A 14,040-nucleotide genomic window follows, 5' to 3' on the forward strand; every position below is an offset into this window, starting at 1 on the left:
TCAAAGGCACTTGAATGGATGGATGCAGAAGTGAAGGTATGAGAAGTTGATATATCAAATGATGATTAACCAAATATCACTCAACTTGGTGACTATTAGTCGAATAAACAAATAGTGAAGTTTGTCGACTTGCTCAAAGAATATTAATATGTATTCACCCATGAATATAAATATTTAAAGGGAATTGTAAAATAAATGGGAGAGATGAAAATAAACCTCATTCCAGGAGCTACGACAATAAAAAAGAGATTGTATAAGCTTACTCATAAGTATAAACCCATTGTATAAAAGGAAATAGAGGGCATGCTTGTTGCCGACATCATCTACCCAATAAATAAATTAGAATGGGCAAGTCCCATGGTCATGTAGCAAAAAGAGCATGACCTCTCTAAACTACACATTTGTGTCGATTACCACGGGTTGAATAAATTATTAGTGACTGATCCATTTCCTACTTCGTTCACTAACAAAATTATAAATGAATTCACATGTCAATAATGTTATTCATTTACATATGGTTTCTCGTGGTATTATCAAGTACCTATCGTAGAAGAAGATACAGAGAAAACAACATTTGTCACTAGGTTTGGTTCTTTTTCTTATCAGGTAATGTTAGAGAATTATATATTATAGAGCAATGGAACACATAAAATATTGCAGAAATATAAACACATAAAACAAGAGAGACACAGATATACGTGGTTCACCTAATTTGGGCTACGTCCACGAAGAAACAACTAGTCCTTCCCTTTATATTATCCAGCAAAATGAAGAGATACAACCTACATTAGATCCGTTGTAATTCCCTCTTCGCTCTCACACAATCTCCTCTCTCTTTGTCTCTCAGAATATAGATCTATATAGACGCAATACAATTCCCTCATATATAGCGAGGGGTTTCCTTCTAGGAAAAAAATCCCTAAATTAAACATAACTTCTACCATTAGATCTCCGCTTAATGAACGGCCCAGATTGACTACGAAATTACAAAATTTTACAAGGCAATTTTACATCTATTTTTAGCTTCAGGGGCGTTGCCCCCGATCCCCCATAAGTGGGGGGCTCCCAAAGATCACAGTTGACCCCCTGGACCCCCCTTGTAGCGTACATTTTACGGGAGGTGTTGCCGCCACATTACGAACTGGGGTCCAATGTGGCGATACCTCTAAATAAAGAAGATAATTAGGCTCCACACCCAACAATCTCCCACTTGGAGACTGATTATAGCAACTCCACCACTACTTCATTTGTTGGAAAATGACTCCACTTTGGACCTAGCTATTTCTCATTCTTCATCATACTTGAAGACCAATTGAAACTAAGCAGAACCTCAGTTTCTCCCTGGTTACAACTTTTGTTAACATATCTGCAGGATTCTGGCTAGTGTGTATCTTTTCCAGCTTCAACTGTATGTCTTCCAATGTTGACCGTATGTAATGGTACTTGAGTTGTATATGTTTAGTCTTGGAATGAAATGCAGAGTTCTTTGCAAGATGTATGGCACTCTGGTTGTCACTGTATAACTTGTCCAACTCTTGCTTCTTACCCAATTCATCTTGAAACATTTGTAAGCAAATCATTTCTTTACTAGCCTCTGTAGCAGCAACATACTCTGCTTCTGTTGTTGATATTGCAACACCACTTTGCAGTATTGAGACCCAACTGATAGTTGTTCCACCTACAGTAAACACATACCATGTGGTGATCCTCCTGTTATCTTTATCACCTGCCATATCTGCATCAACATATCCCTGTAGAACAATGTTTGAACCACCAAAGCATAATGCTTGACTTTTGGTACCTCTCAAATACCTGAGAATCCAATTCACTACCATCTAATTTTCTTTTCCTGGATTGTTCATGTACCTGCTTACAACTCCCACTACATGTGCAATATCAAGCCTTGTACAGACAATTGCATACATTAAGCTTCCAACTGTTGATGCATATGGAACTTTAGACATATAATCCATTTCTCATGAGTCTTGGGACACATTTACTTACTTCGTTTGAAATGGATATCCAAAGGTATACTAAATGGTTTTGCATTCTGCATATTAAACCTTTTCAACACATTTTGTATGTACTCACTCTGAGACAATCTTAATTTTTTATTCTTCCTGCCTCTAGTTATTCTCATACCAAGGATTTGTTTTGCAACACCCACATCCTTCATTGCAAGTGAGTTTACAAATTTGCTTTTGAGCACATTTATTTCCCGCATGTTAGAACCCGCAACAAGAATTTCATCTACATACAATAACAATATAATATAGCTGCCATCATTTTGCCTTTTGAGATAAACACAATGATCAGAGTGACATCTAGTATAACCTTGTTCAGACATAAACCTACCAAATTTTAGATACCATTGCCTTAGAGCCTGTTTTAAGCCATACAAACTCTTCTTCAACCTACACTCTAGTTTCCCCTTCCCTTTGACCTCATATCCTTTTGGATAATTCATATATATCTCTTCCTCCAAATCCCCATGTAGAAAGGTTGTCTTTGCATCTAACTGCTCAAGATGAAAATCTTCAGTTCCTACTAGACTTAATATAGTTCTGATTGAATTCATTTTAACAACATGAGAAATATCTCATCAAATTCTATACCCTTTTTCTGTGCAAACCCCTTCACCACAAGTCTAGATTTATACCTTTTTCTATCTCCATCTTCTTCCTTCAACCTGTAAACCTATTTATTCCGCAATGTTTTTTTACTTGTAGGAAACATGACTAAGTCCCAAGTTTCGTTAGGTGCTAAGGAGTCCATCTCTTCTTTCATGGCTTGCTCCCACTTCTTCTTGGTTTCTACCTACACTGCTTCTTCATAACATTCCGATTCACCAGAATCAGTCAACAATACATAATATAATGAAGGAGAGTATTGTTCAGTGGGTTACTTATCCTAGTAGATATTCTTGTTGAAAAGTGTGCAACAAGAAATGCTTATTGAGAATGCAACAAGATGATGGAGCTTAGTGGAAAGGAGTCGCCTTCACTAAGTGGGCCCGCAGGCAAATTATGGCGCAAGTTCTATTTTTGATCCCAACAGGGATGATCACAGTATGGGTGATCATAGTATGGGTGATCACAATATGGGTGATCACAGTATGAGTGATCACAGTATGAGTGATCAAAGTCTATTTTTAGACTGGCTGTCAAAAATAGAAAAGTCAAATATTATTGTCTCATAATAATATTTGGACTATAAACTTGATCTTATTCTCTTGGAGCACTTCAGTTTGAGCTACAGATGTCGCACATGCAGATCCCAGAAGGAAATACGTGGTTAAACTAGTTGATGGAGTTGTGTTCAGTTTAGCTTTGTTAAACTAGTTTTATTTAGTCTAACTGACAAATAGACTAGAGATGAGTTGGGTGAATTAGTTATTAATTAATTCACAAGTTATTAACTCATAATGAAACTACAGAATACATCAGTTAACTCAGTTTCATGTCAGTGCATGTTCAGTTCAGCAGGGACAGGTGTTAGAGGATCAGATTGCTATCAGTTGTGACTATAGCTGTGCATGATGATTTGCACAATCAGAGGGATTGAGTATGCCAATGAATTGGCAAATACCAAGAATTGTAGCCTGTGCTCACGTCCAACACAGTGTGAGTGATTCTTTGCAGGTGAAATACGAGTTTGGTAAACCATTCTCATCAATTCTTGAGCAGGTATTGAGCTATGGAGGCAGGCAAGCAGCAGGGGAGATTTGGAGATCAGATTTGAGCTGTATTGTGTGTAGCATGTGGAGATAGTACTGAGTACTTGTGAGGAGTATCGTACTATGTATTGTTACGTGATTCAATCACTATAATATATAGATAGTTGCGGTTTTTAGCGAGATGCTTTCCTCGGGAAAATACTGTGTTGATATGTGTGATTGATGCTTCTATGTACGCCTGTGAATATTTCTGCTTCTGTAAATTGATGATCAACATAGAGGAGGTTATGTATTATGCATGTTCCGCTTATAAGTGTATAATTAGGATAATCTCTGTGAATATGTGTCATATTATTCAAAATTTCTACAATTCTAACACCACTTTCAAGTGTTTGAGGTTCTTGTTGTTGTTATGGTTGTTTTTGTTGTTATGGCTGTTGATCACTATGATTTTCAGGCACCTTCACTTTTTCTGTGATGTCATCAAGAACTGTGTATTCTCTGTTTTCTTTTTCCTGTTTCTTTTCCTACATTTGATCCTTATACAAAATATTTTCATTGAATATGACATCTCTGCTCCTAATGATTTTTTGTTTTTCATCATCATAAAATAGATAACCAAAATCATTAACACCATGTCGAATAAAGATACATTTTTATTTTTCCTCAAGATTTTTTCTATTTTATTTATTAACGTGGACAAAGGCTTCACAATCAAAAGTCTTTAAAAATGAGTAGTTTACATTTTTACCTATCCATGCCTCCTCTGGAATACCACCATCCAAGGAACTTGAAGGCCCTCTATTTACTAGATAAACAGTATTATCTACAACATCTAACCAAAGTTGTAAAGGAAATCCTGCATGCAGTCTCATGCACCTTGCACGCTCCATGATTGTCCAGTTCATCCTTTCTCACACGCCATTTTCTTGTGGTTTTCCTAAAACTTTCTTCTCTCTGCGAATTCCATTCTTTGAACAGTACCTATCAAACTCTTTACTGAAATATTCACCTCCATTGTTTGATCTGACACACCTCAACCTTTTTCCTGTCTCATTTTCAACCAAATATTTCCATTTCTTGAAAGTATCAAATACATCAGATTTATTTCGAATATAATAAATCCAGGTTTTTCTGGTTGCATCATCAATAAAAGTAACATAATAACGAGAGTCATCGAGAGATGATACCTGAGTAGGTCCGCATACATATGTATGCACAAGCTCTAATTTTTCTCTCTTCTTCTCTTTCCCAACTCCAAGGAATCTAACTCTCTTCTGTTTTCCATAAACACAATTCTCACAGAATTTTAAATAAACATGCTTCAAACCTGGCAACAAATTTCTTGAGTAAAGAATCTACATCCCCTTCTCACTCATGTACCCAAGCCTATGATGCCACAATGCCATATCTTCTCCTGTAGAGGTTAAAGAATTAACATAAATAGAAATACCATTACATAAATACAATGTACCAACCTTTTCTCCTTTTGCTATTACCAGGGCTCATTTAGTGACCTTCCAAGTTTTATCTGTAAAAGTACAACCTTCACATCCCAACTTCCCTATTGAAATCATAATTTTCTTCAGATCTGGAACATTCCTTACCTCCTTCAATAACCATTGGTTTCCATTCAGTTGTTTTATGAAAACTATACCCATTCCAATGATTTTACGAAGTTTATCATCATCCAATCGAACCTATCTGAAATCTCCTTGAACATAATCAGGAAAATGTTTCATATCAGGTGTGCCATGGAATGAGGCCCCCGAATCTACCACCCAGGCATCAATAATATTTTCTAATGAAATAATCAAAGCATATTGCAACACATCACCTGTCACATTCGCTTCATGATTGTTTTCTTGTTGCGCGTCTCCTTCTTTTCCCTTCCAAGACTTGCAATCCTTCTTTAGGTGTCCTTTCTTCCCGCATTTCCAGCACACTATCCCTGAATCGGACTTGGATCTGCCTTTCCTTGACTTACTGCGATATCCTGGGCTCTTTCCTCTTTCCATTTTTCTTCCCCTAGTCTCTGCAGTCAAGGCATTACCTAATGTCTCACCGAAGCTTTTCTGTCGCATTTCCTTGCTAAGGATTGCACCGACAACATCATCAAACTTTAAAGTACTAGATCCAGAGACAGAGTTACTAATGGCCATAACTAAACCATTCCAACTTTCTGGAAATGAGCATAGGAAAAACAAAGCCCTAACTTCATCATCAAAAGTTACCCCTACAAAACTAAATTGACTAGTAACTATATTAAATTCATTTAAATGATCAGCAACAGATCCACCTTCTGACATCTTCATATTAAATAAACGCTTCATAAGAAATACATTATTTGAGACCGAGGGTTTTTCATATAGTTTGGCCGATGCTGACATTAAACCCTCTGTTGTTGTTTCCTTTGAAATATTAAATTCTACTGATGCCGCTAGGCACAACCGTATTGTTCCAAGTGCCTTTCTGTCAAGAATATCCCATCATGTGTTAGTCATACTCGTCTGCTTTTTTTTCTTTCCACTCAATGGTAGGTACAAATCTCTCTGATATAGATAATCTTCCATCTGCATCTTCCACAACTGGTAGTTTTGGCCGTTAAATTTTAAATTTTTTGACCCTAAACCTACCATCTTCCACCATTGCTCCCACTTGAACCAAGAACCCTTCTCTCTTGCGATTTTATCGGCTAAATAGACCTTCAGCTCTTATACCAGTTGTTAGATAATTATATATTACAGAGAAATGGAACACATAAAATATTGCAAAAATATATACACATAAAACAAGAGAGACACAGATATATGTGGTTCACCCAATTTGGGCTACGTCCACGGAGAAACAGCCACTCATTCCTTTTATATTATCCAGTAAAATGAAGAGATACAACCTACAGTAGATCCATAGTAATTCCCTATTCACTCTCACACAATCTCCTCTCTCTTTCTATCTCAGAATACAGATCTACATAGACATAATACAATTCCCTCATATATACTGAGGGGTTGCCTTCTAGGGGAAAAGTCCCTAAATTAAACATAACTTCTACTGCCAGATCTCCGCCTAATGAACAGCCCAAATTGACTACGAAATTACAACATTTTACAAGGCAATTTTACATCTATTTTTAGCTTCGGGGGCGCTGCCCCCGATCCCTCGCCAAGGGGGGGCTCCCAAAGATCATAGTTGCCCCCTTTGGACCCCCCTTGCAGTGTACATTTTATCTTGCTAGGGGGGGCTCCCAAAGATCATAGTTGCCCCCTCTGGACCCCCCCTGCAGTGTACATTTGATGGGCAATGTTGCCGCCACATAACGAATTGGGGTCCAATGTGGCGATACCTCTAAATAAAGAAGATAATCAGGCTCCACACCCAATAGGTAATGCGTTTTGGACTAAAAACTTCTCCAACTATATTTTCAAGGATTGTTGTCAAATATTTCCAAGAATATATTTATAAAATAATGGCAGTTTACTTTGATGACTAGATAGTTTATATATTGTTTAAAGATCACATACAATGGATTCGATCAATGTTAGAAAGATGTAGATAGATTCAACTACATTAAACATAAAAAAATGTATCTTTACAACAACCATTTGAATACTTCTAGGCCATGTGGTTTTTAATGATGAAATCAAACTTTTGATATGGAAAATATCAATGTGATTTTAGACTTGAAACACCTTGTGAATCAAAAGAAAATCAAAATATTTTTGGGCCATATTGGTTACTATATATAATTCATTAGGCACTACATCGATATCACATTTCTGATAGACTAACTTTGAAAGAAAGATGTTCCATTCATCTAGTTGAGGGAGTGTAATGAGTCATTCCAATGTATAAAAAATAAATTAGTTGAAGTGCCCATTCTCAAGTTTCCTGACTGGTCAAAGAAATTTCATGTGCACGTCGATGCATCAAATGTGGTAGTCAGACCAGTTCTGGTACAACCTGATGATGAGTTGATAGATCACAATAATTCTTATGCCAATCAAAACAATAATAAAGTCGAAATTAATTATTCAATGACTGAAATAGAAGCTCCAGCCATGATCTTTTCTTTCTGGAAATTCTGGCATTACTCCTTGCAAACCCATTTATATTCTATATTGATCATCAAGAACTAAAGTTCCTCATTTATAAACCAGTTCATAAAGGTGCATTTATCTATGATTATCATTATTTCAAGAATTTTATTTTGAGGTTATTGTTCAACCAAGCAAGAAGAATGTAAGTCCTAATCATTTATCTCGACTAGAGTTTGGAGAAGAGATGAAGGATATTGAAGATGACCTCCGAGATGAGAATTGAAGTGATCACTGCGGAGCTATCCGAAATAGTATAATTCTTACACATGGGAAAGAAATTTGAGGAATTATATGAAAATAAGAAAAGGATTTGAGCAATTAAAGCAACGCCATTTACATTGATAAATAAAATTTTTTTATAAATGTGATATTGACGAGGTATTGCAGAAATTCGTCTTAGAACATGAAAGGAAGGATATTCTCAATGAAGCACATAAAGGGAAAGCTGGAGGTCATTATCAGGGTGACACAACTAAAAGGAAAATACTACAAGCAAGGTTGTGGTGGCCAACAATATTTTGAGACTGCCGACTACATCTACAAAAATGTGATATATTCCAAAGACCTGGGTGACCACTACTTAAACACCACATATCGCTACACTCAATTGTACGAACGCTACCCTTTGATATTTTGGTAATTGAATTTTTTGAACCATTTCCCAAAAGAGCTAGACGTACGTGAGTAAAATGCATATAGCAACAGTGGAATATCTAACGAAGTGGGTGGAAGTAGAACTAGTTGAACCATGTACAAAAGAAGCAACAACAAAATTCATATATGACAATATAGTAACTTAGTTTGATTGTTCTATGGTCATCATTAATGATATAGGGACTCATTTTATCAATTTTACAACTCAATATTAATGAAGAACTTCATGATCGAACATAGGAAGAATATTGCATACCACTCGCAAGAAAATTCCACAATCGAATCATTTAATAAAGCATTACATAAGGGATTAACAAAGGTTTGTAATTTATACAGTGATGTATGGGATGATAAGGCACCATCCATCCTCTGGTCATACTGCACAACGTACAACCAGTTGATGGGATCGACACCTTTTAAACTTATCTACAAACAAGAAGCAATCATCCTGCTCTAGTATTCGGCGAATGCAGTAAGTGTATCAACTGTATTGAAGTATAATACAAAACTATAGAAGGAAAAACTCAAAAAATTACAACAATTAGAGGAAGACTAACTCCATGCACTCTATCACTAACAAACTAGTAAATACCAACAAAAGGCTTGGCATGATAGGAAATTGCAAATGAAGAATTTCAAAGTTGGTGATTTAGTTTTGTTATATGAGTCGAGTGAAGGTTAAACCAAGAAAACTAGAGATTGCATGGTTGGGACCCTTTGTTATTGAAGACATATGTCCTTCAAGAGTTTCACAATTGAAAACATTGCAAGGACACCTGTTCAGGTCACTTGTCAATGATGCCCAACTCAAAAAATATGTCTCTTAACAAAAATGGCATGTTCCTAGTGAAAACCTTTTTGAGGCACTACAAACATGGGTTAGCTTGAAAACCATTCTATGGCGGGCTAACTGACCAAATAATTTGTAAAATTAGTAATTTTTTCTTTTAATTAGAATTTAGAAAGTTCATTACAAAAAGTATTTATATATTAAAAATAAATTAATTGACATAGTTGTCGGGTATACAATAAAAAAAGAGAAAGCAGAAATCAAGTAGACAAATATGGTAGAAATATGGAACAAGAAGAGGACATGCATAGTCTCTTAAATAGAAGAGATAAATAGAATATGGATTGACATCATTCTAGGGATGAAAGATGGAAAGAATGTAGAGAAAGATTCTGAGAATATTATAATAAAAAATATGGCTCAACTGACAAATCAAGAGAGCAAGCTCAAAGTCGACTTGAAGGGAAAAATATTCGTTTGAAAGAGCATGAACATAAAGAACATCTTCATATGACATATAATCAACTTCATATGCCATATAATCAGGACAAAGACTTTAACCATGTGTTAGAAGACAGTATCAGAAAAGAAGTTGCAAATAAATTCCAAGCACGTAAGTCTGACAACACAAGCCACAAGAGACAAAAATTAAAATTTAAAAATCAAAACACTCAAATGCAACAATCCTCTAATGACATGTTACATACTCCACAAGTCCCATAACCATTAGAAATACATCAACCATAAACTCAAATATTTACAAAATCATTCAGTGCTCCACAAAGAAGGTGGCAATCAAGTGGTATACATGAACTACGAGAGATTGGAAGATCAAATCAAAATTTGATAAGACAATTCATGGAAGAGGAAGAAAGTGGGAATGATGGTTCATTTAATTCTAATTCCACAAAAATAAATGAAGCATTCCCTAACATTTTTCCAGAAATATCGTTAAGTATCAATTGTGACCTTCACAATATACCATACATCCCAAGCCTTGTGATTTCCGATTTTGAATTGGTAGATTGTTTCAGAACTGCAAAATTTTAGAGTGATTTTCAATGACGAAGAAGAAATTTGGATTTGAGGATGATTATGTTACAGTTGAGCCATTAACCAAGGAAAGATTTGATCTTGTAATAAAAATAGAGCCTGAAGTCTGCATGCATCATATTAAATAAGCGAAGGTAGATGAGCCACCTTGGGAGAAGCACTATGAATCACCTCTCCAATGGGAGAAGATGGATAATCATTGGAATTTGGAACCCGAATAGTTGGATAAGGAAAGAATTTGTGACATTCTCGTTGCCCCGCTGGTGGCATATATGTAGGGTATGAAGGAAGTAGCTACCAAATACTTGATAAGTAGATACCATAACAGGAAGCTTTTTTTGGCCCAACCTTAGTCGATTTTCAGGACCTCCATTCTCTTGATTACAATATTTCCATACAAAGGAGAAAATATGCCTAATATGGTTAACTGCAACAAGTGGCTTACAAAATTCACTACTGGCTTGTCTCGCAAGAATTCTAGAGATTTAGTGTTTAGTCAAGTTTGGGACCCTCTAGTAAGATGGACCTGTATGATCATAGCCCTTTGCCTCACACCCACTGGTCAAGCCTCAGATGTAAAATTAAATATGTTGGAAGCAATTTCCTAAATAACGGGCTCTAGGAAGATGTTCAACTAGGCAAAATATGTCACAACCCTGATCAAAACTAAATATTAGGAGTGCCAGAATTCTTGTAAACATATTCTATTTCCTTCTTTTCTTATTTTCTTAGCCCTGAAGCATAGTTTGTCAGTTGGAGAGATCGTCTTCACTAGGAAGGATATGGCACTAATGAATAATTTTAATATTTTCTCACACGGTTGGTCAAGGAAACCCCAGTCTATGCCCCCCAATTAGTTATTCAGAAATTGGTTGTTGAATATTGTGGATATTGTTACCAAACTTTGGTATAATAAATTCATTGAGGTGGACCCTCAGGAACTTCCCTATCAACCCACTATTGACCAAGTGTTTGACAAATTTCATCAATAGTCTAATACAATGTTTCTTATTCCTCCTGGAGTCTTACACCCATCTGAAGATAATATTACCCTGCTTTTTGATGCATATTTGGAAGAGGATAAATAAGTTGCATTGTATCTACAAAATTTCAAACTTCACTTATTAGTTCCTCTAGTAGAACGATCACAAAAGTCCTATCGGAAAATGTCATAGAGTCCCAAGGCTACTTCGACTTCCTCTAAAGGAATTCAGTGGGAAGAGGTACTATCAGAAATTCATCTACTAAACCCTCAGCATTAATAAAAACATGAATAAGTTCTTTGACAAGTTCTTGAATCTACTAAAGAGAAAGGTAAAGTAGTTAAAATGCCTCAACAGATAAAAAAAAAAAAAAAAAGCTTCAGTTTAATCTATTGAAGTCAATATACAACAAGAAATTGGAAATGAAAAGGATACCTTTGTGGAAAATATACTATAGAAGATGGAAGAACTCTATCAAGCTTCATTAGCACATAATCATATGAAAAATGGCAGCTTTAATAAGAAACAAACTGATACTTCTTGTAAGGAACATAACCAGATGAAGCAGGTTGCAGGCACATAGTCCATGACTCAAGTTACGCAAATAAACCTAACCAAGTATACACTGAATTACTCTCCAATGCATATTGAATAAGAAAAACATTAGTCTGATGAAAGTTTTTCGTATCAATAGAATTCGTAGTGTAATTCATTAGAACGTACTACATCAGATGGCACAATTAGAACCCACAATGAGCAGACTCAACATATGACGACCATTCCAGTAGATCAAAAAAAAAAAATACTGGTTTTCCATCAACAAATCCATCAGACACTCAGCTTACTTTGACCACCACAATGTCATATGAGCCGACTTCAACAAGTACACCAGGAACTCAAGTTAAAAAATAACTTATTGGCATTCATAATAAGTATGGTGCCTTAAAGGTTCCAATGATAAGGATATTTTTGATGTTTTAGAGAATTTTGTAAAAGTAACCAAATTGTAGATGAAAAAGAGGAAAAAAAACACCAATAAGCTTTCAATAGAGACAGGAACAAGAAAGGAAGATTTGGCTAGATTGTCAACACTAGGAAGAAGAAAATTCTAACATCAACATTCTAGCCAAATATGATGATCATCTCATCACCTTCCAATAGATGGTGTATCAGTTGATTGATAAGAATTAACATCTTAGTGCACATATAACTGAGCTACAGTCTAAGAAAACAATAGTGAGAATCGAACAAATGATAGGGATAGTCTAAAAGGCTCACCATGAATTCCTAGTAGCCAAATAAATAGTGGAGAACACACTCGACAAGGGATCTAATTTAATGACCATGCTAACTAGTTGGCCCACCTATATGGCATCAACCCAAAGTCGCATCAGAGCACTAGACATGGTTATTCGTGACCTAGCCTCGAGGGAAGTTGCTGGTATAAGAGATAAACAAGAACTTGACAATAAGTTGGAACAGGAATGGGAAATCTATGCACAATTGATTCAAAACAAGTGTCAGTGGCTCAGAGAAGGAAACAAAGCATAGTTTGAAGCAAACAATGCTTCAAAATTCTTACAAGGAATACATAATAAAATCCAACAACTCAAACAGGCCAAGCCTTTCGACCAAAGGATATCAAAAGAGAACCCACTGGAAGAAATACTTCAATTTATGGCATATCTTAAGGCCTCAAACACTTAAGCAAGGATGGTAGTTCACGAGTGGTCAATCTTTAATGATCATCTTCAAATTATCACACTAGTGATTTATCAAACGGCTTTCCCGAACATTCCACCACCACCACTAGTTCATTCTTCATCACCACAACTTCCATGTCCCAATCATCATTTTTATGCACCAAACATTTCAACATGTTTTGTAGACTCGGAATGACAATCGCATGAATTTAAAGTGGACCAAGAGGTACATCAATCGAAAAAACCAGTTCATGAAGTTTTGACCAAGCCTTCATAAGTATATATTGAAGAAGCACCAAAATTTATGCCTTAATTTATCTCTTATTTCTCACTATAATCTATTTTGTATCAAAATTTTGTAAATTTTTTAGCTCTCAAAGAGTGAGTGAATGAATTGAGAGGTAGGTCTTACCCCATTATGCAGAGTAGGATTGATAGCCTCCTAATACTTGAAGAGGAAAGACAAAATAATTATGCTAATGTTTCCTCTCATTAGTTACGCATCAAATGATGGTTTAACAAGAGATGTTTTAAGGAGTTCTATGTAGGTGACCTTGTTCTAAAAATGGGATAAAGCTCATGAAGACAAGGGAAAACACACTAAATTCCAATCCTTATGGTTTGGTCCATGCCAAATCCATTAGAATCTTGGCTAACTTACTTACAGATTGCAAACCTTGAGAACAGAGATTTATTCCCTCCCCATCAATGACCAACATCTAAAGATTTACTTACATTAGCATCTTTTCAAGTTGTTGTTTCATTTGTACATATTTATTTCCTTATGTCTTTGTTTTGTTTTATTTCCTTTCTACTTTTGCATTTTTTTCCCTTATGGTCTACTCTTTGGATTTTATTATCATGATCTTGTCCATAAATAAAAGGATTTGTACATAAATAAATTTCTTGTCTCAAGGACCCATGAACATATGTCAAATGTCATGAATGAGGTTGTAGTTGTTTTTCACCAATTGGCTGACATTAGATATTTTTTTACTATTTCAGTCTTGAACACCGTAATGAGCAAGTATCATATGAATGGAAAATAAAAATTGGATGATATGGGGAAATGCTAATAGGT

This window comes from Pinus tabuliformis, chromosome 3_2 (assembly GCF_031772625.1).
Source record: "Pinus tabuliformis cultivar Carrire ecotype Pingquan chromosome 3_2, CPIR1, whole genome shotgun sequence".
Classification (NCBI taxonomy): Eukaryota; Viridiplantae; Streptophyta; class Pinopsida; order Pinales; family Pinaceae; genus Pinus; species Pinus tabuliformis.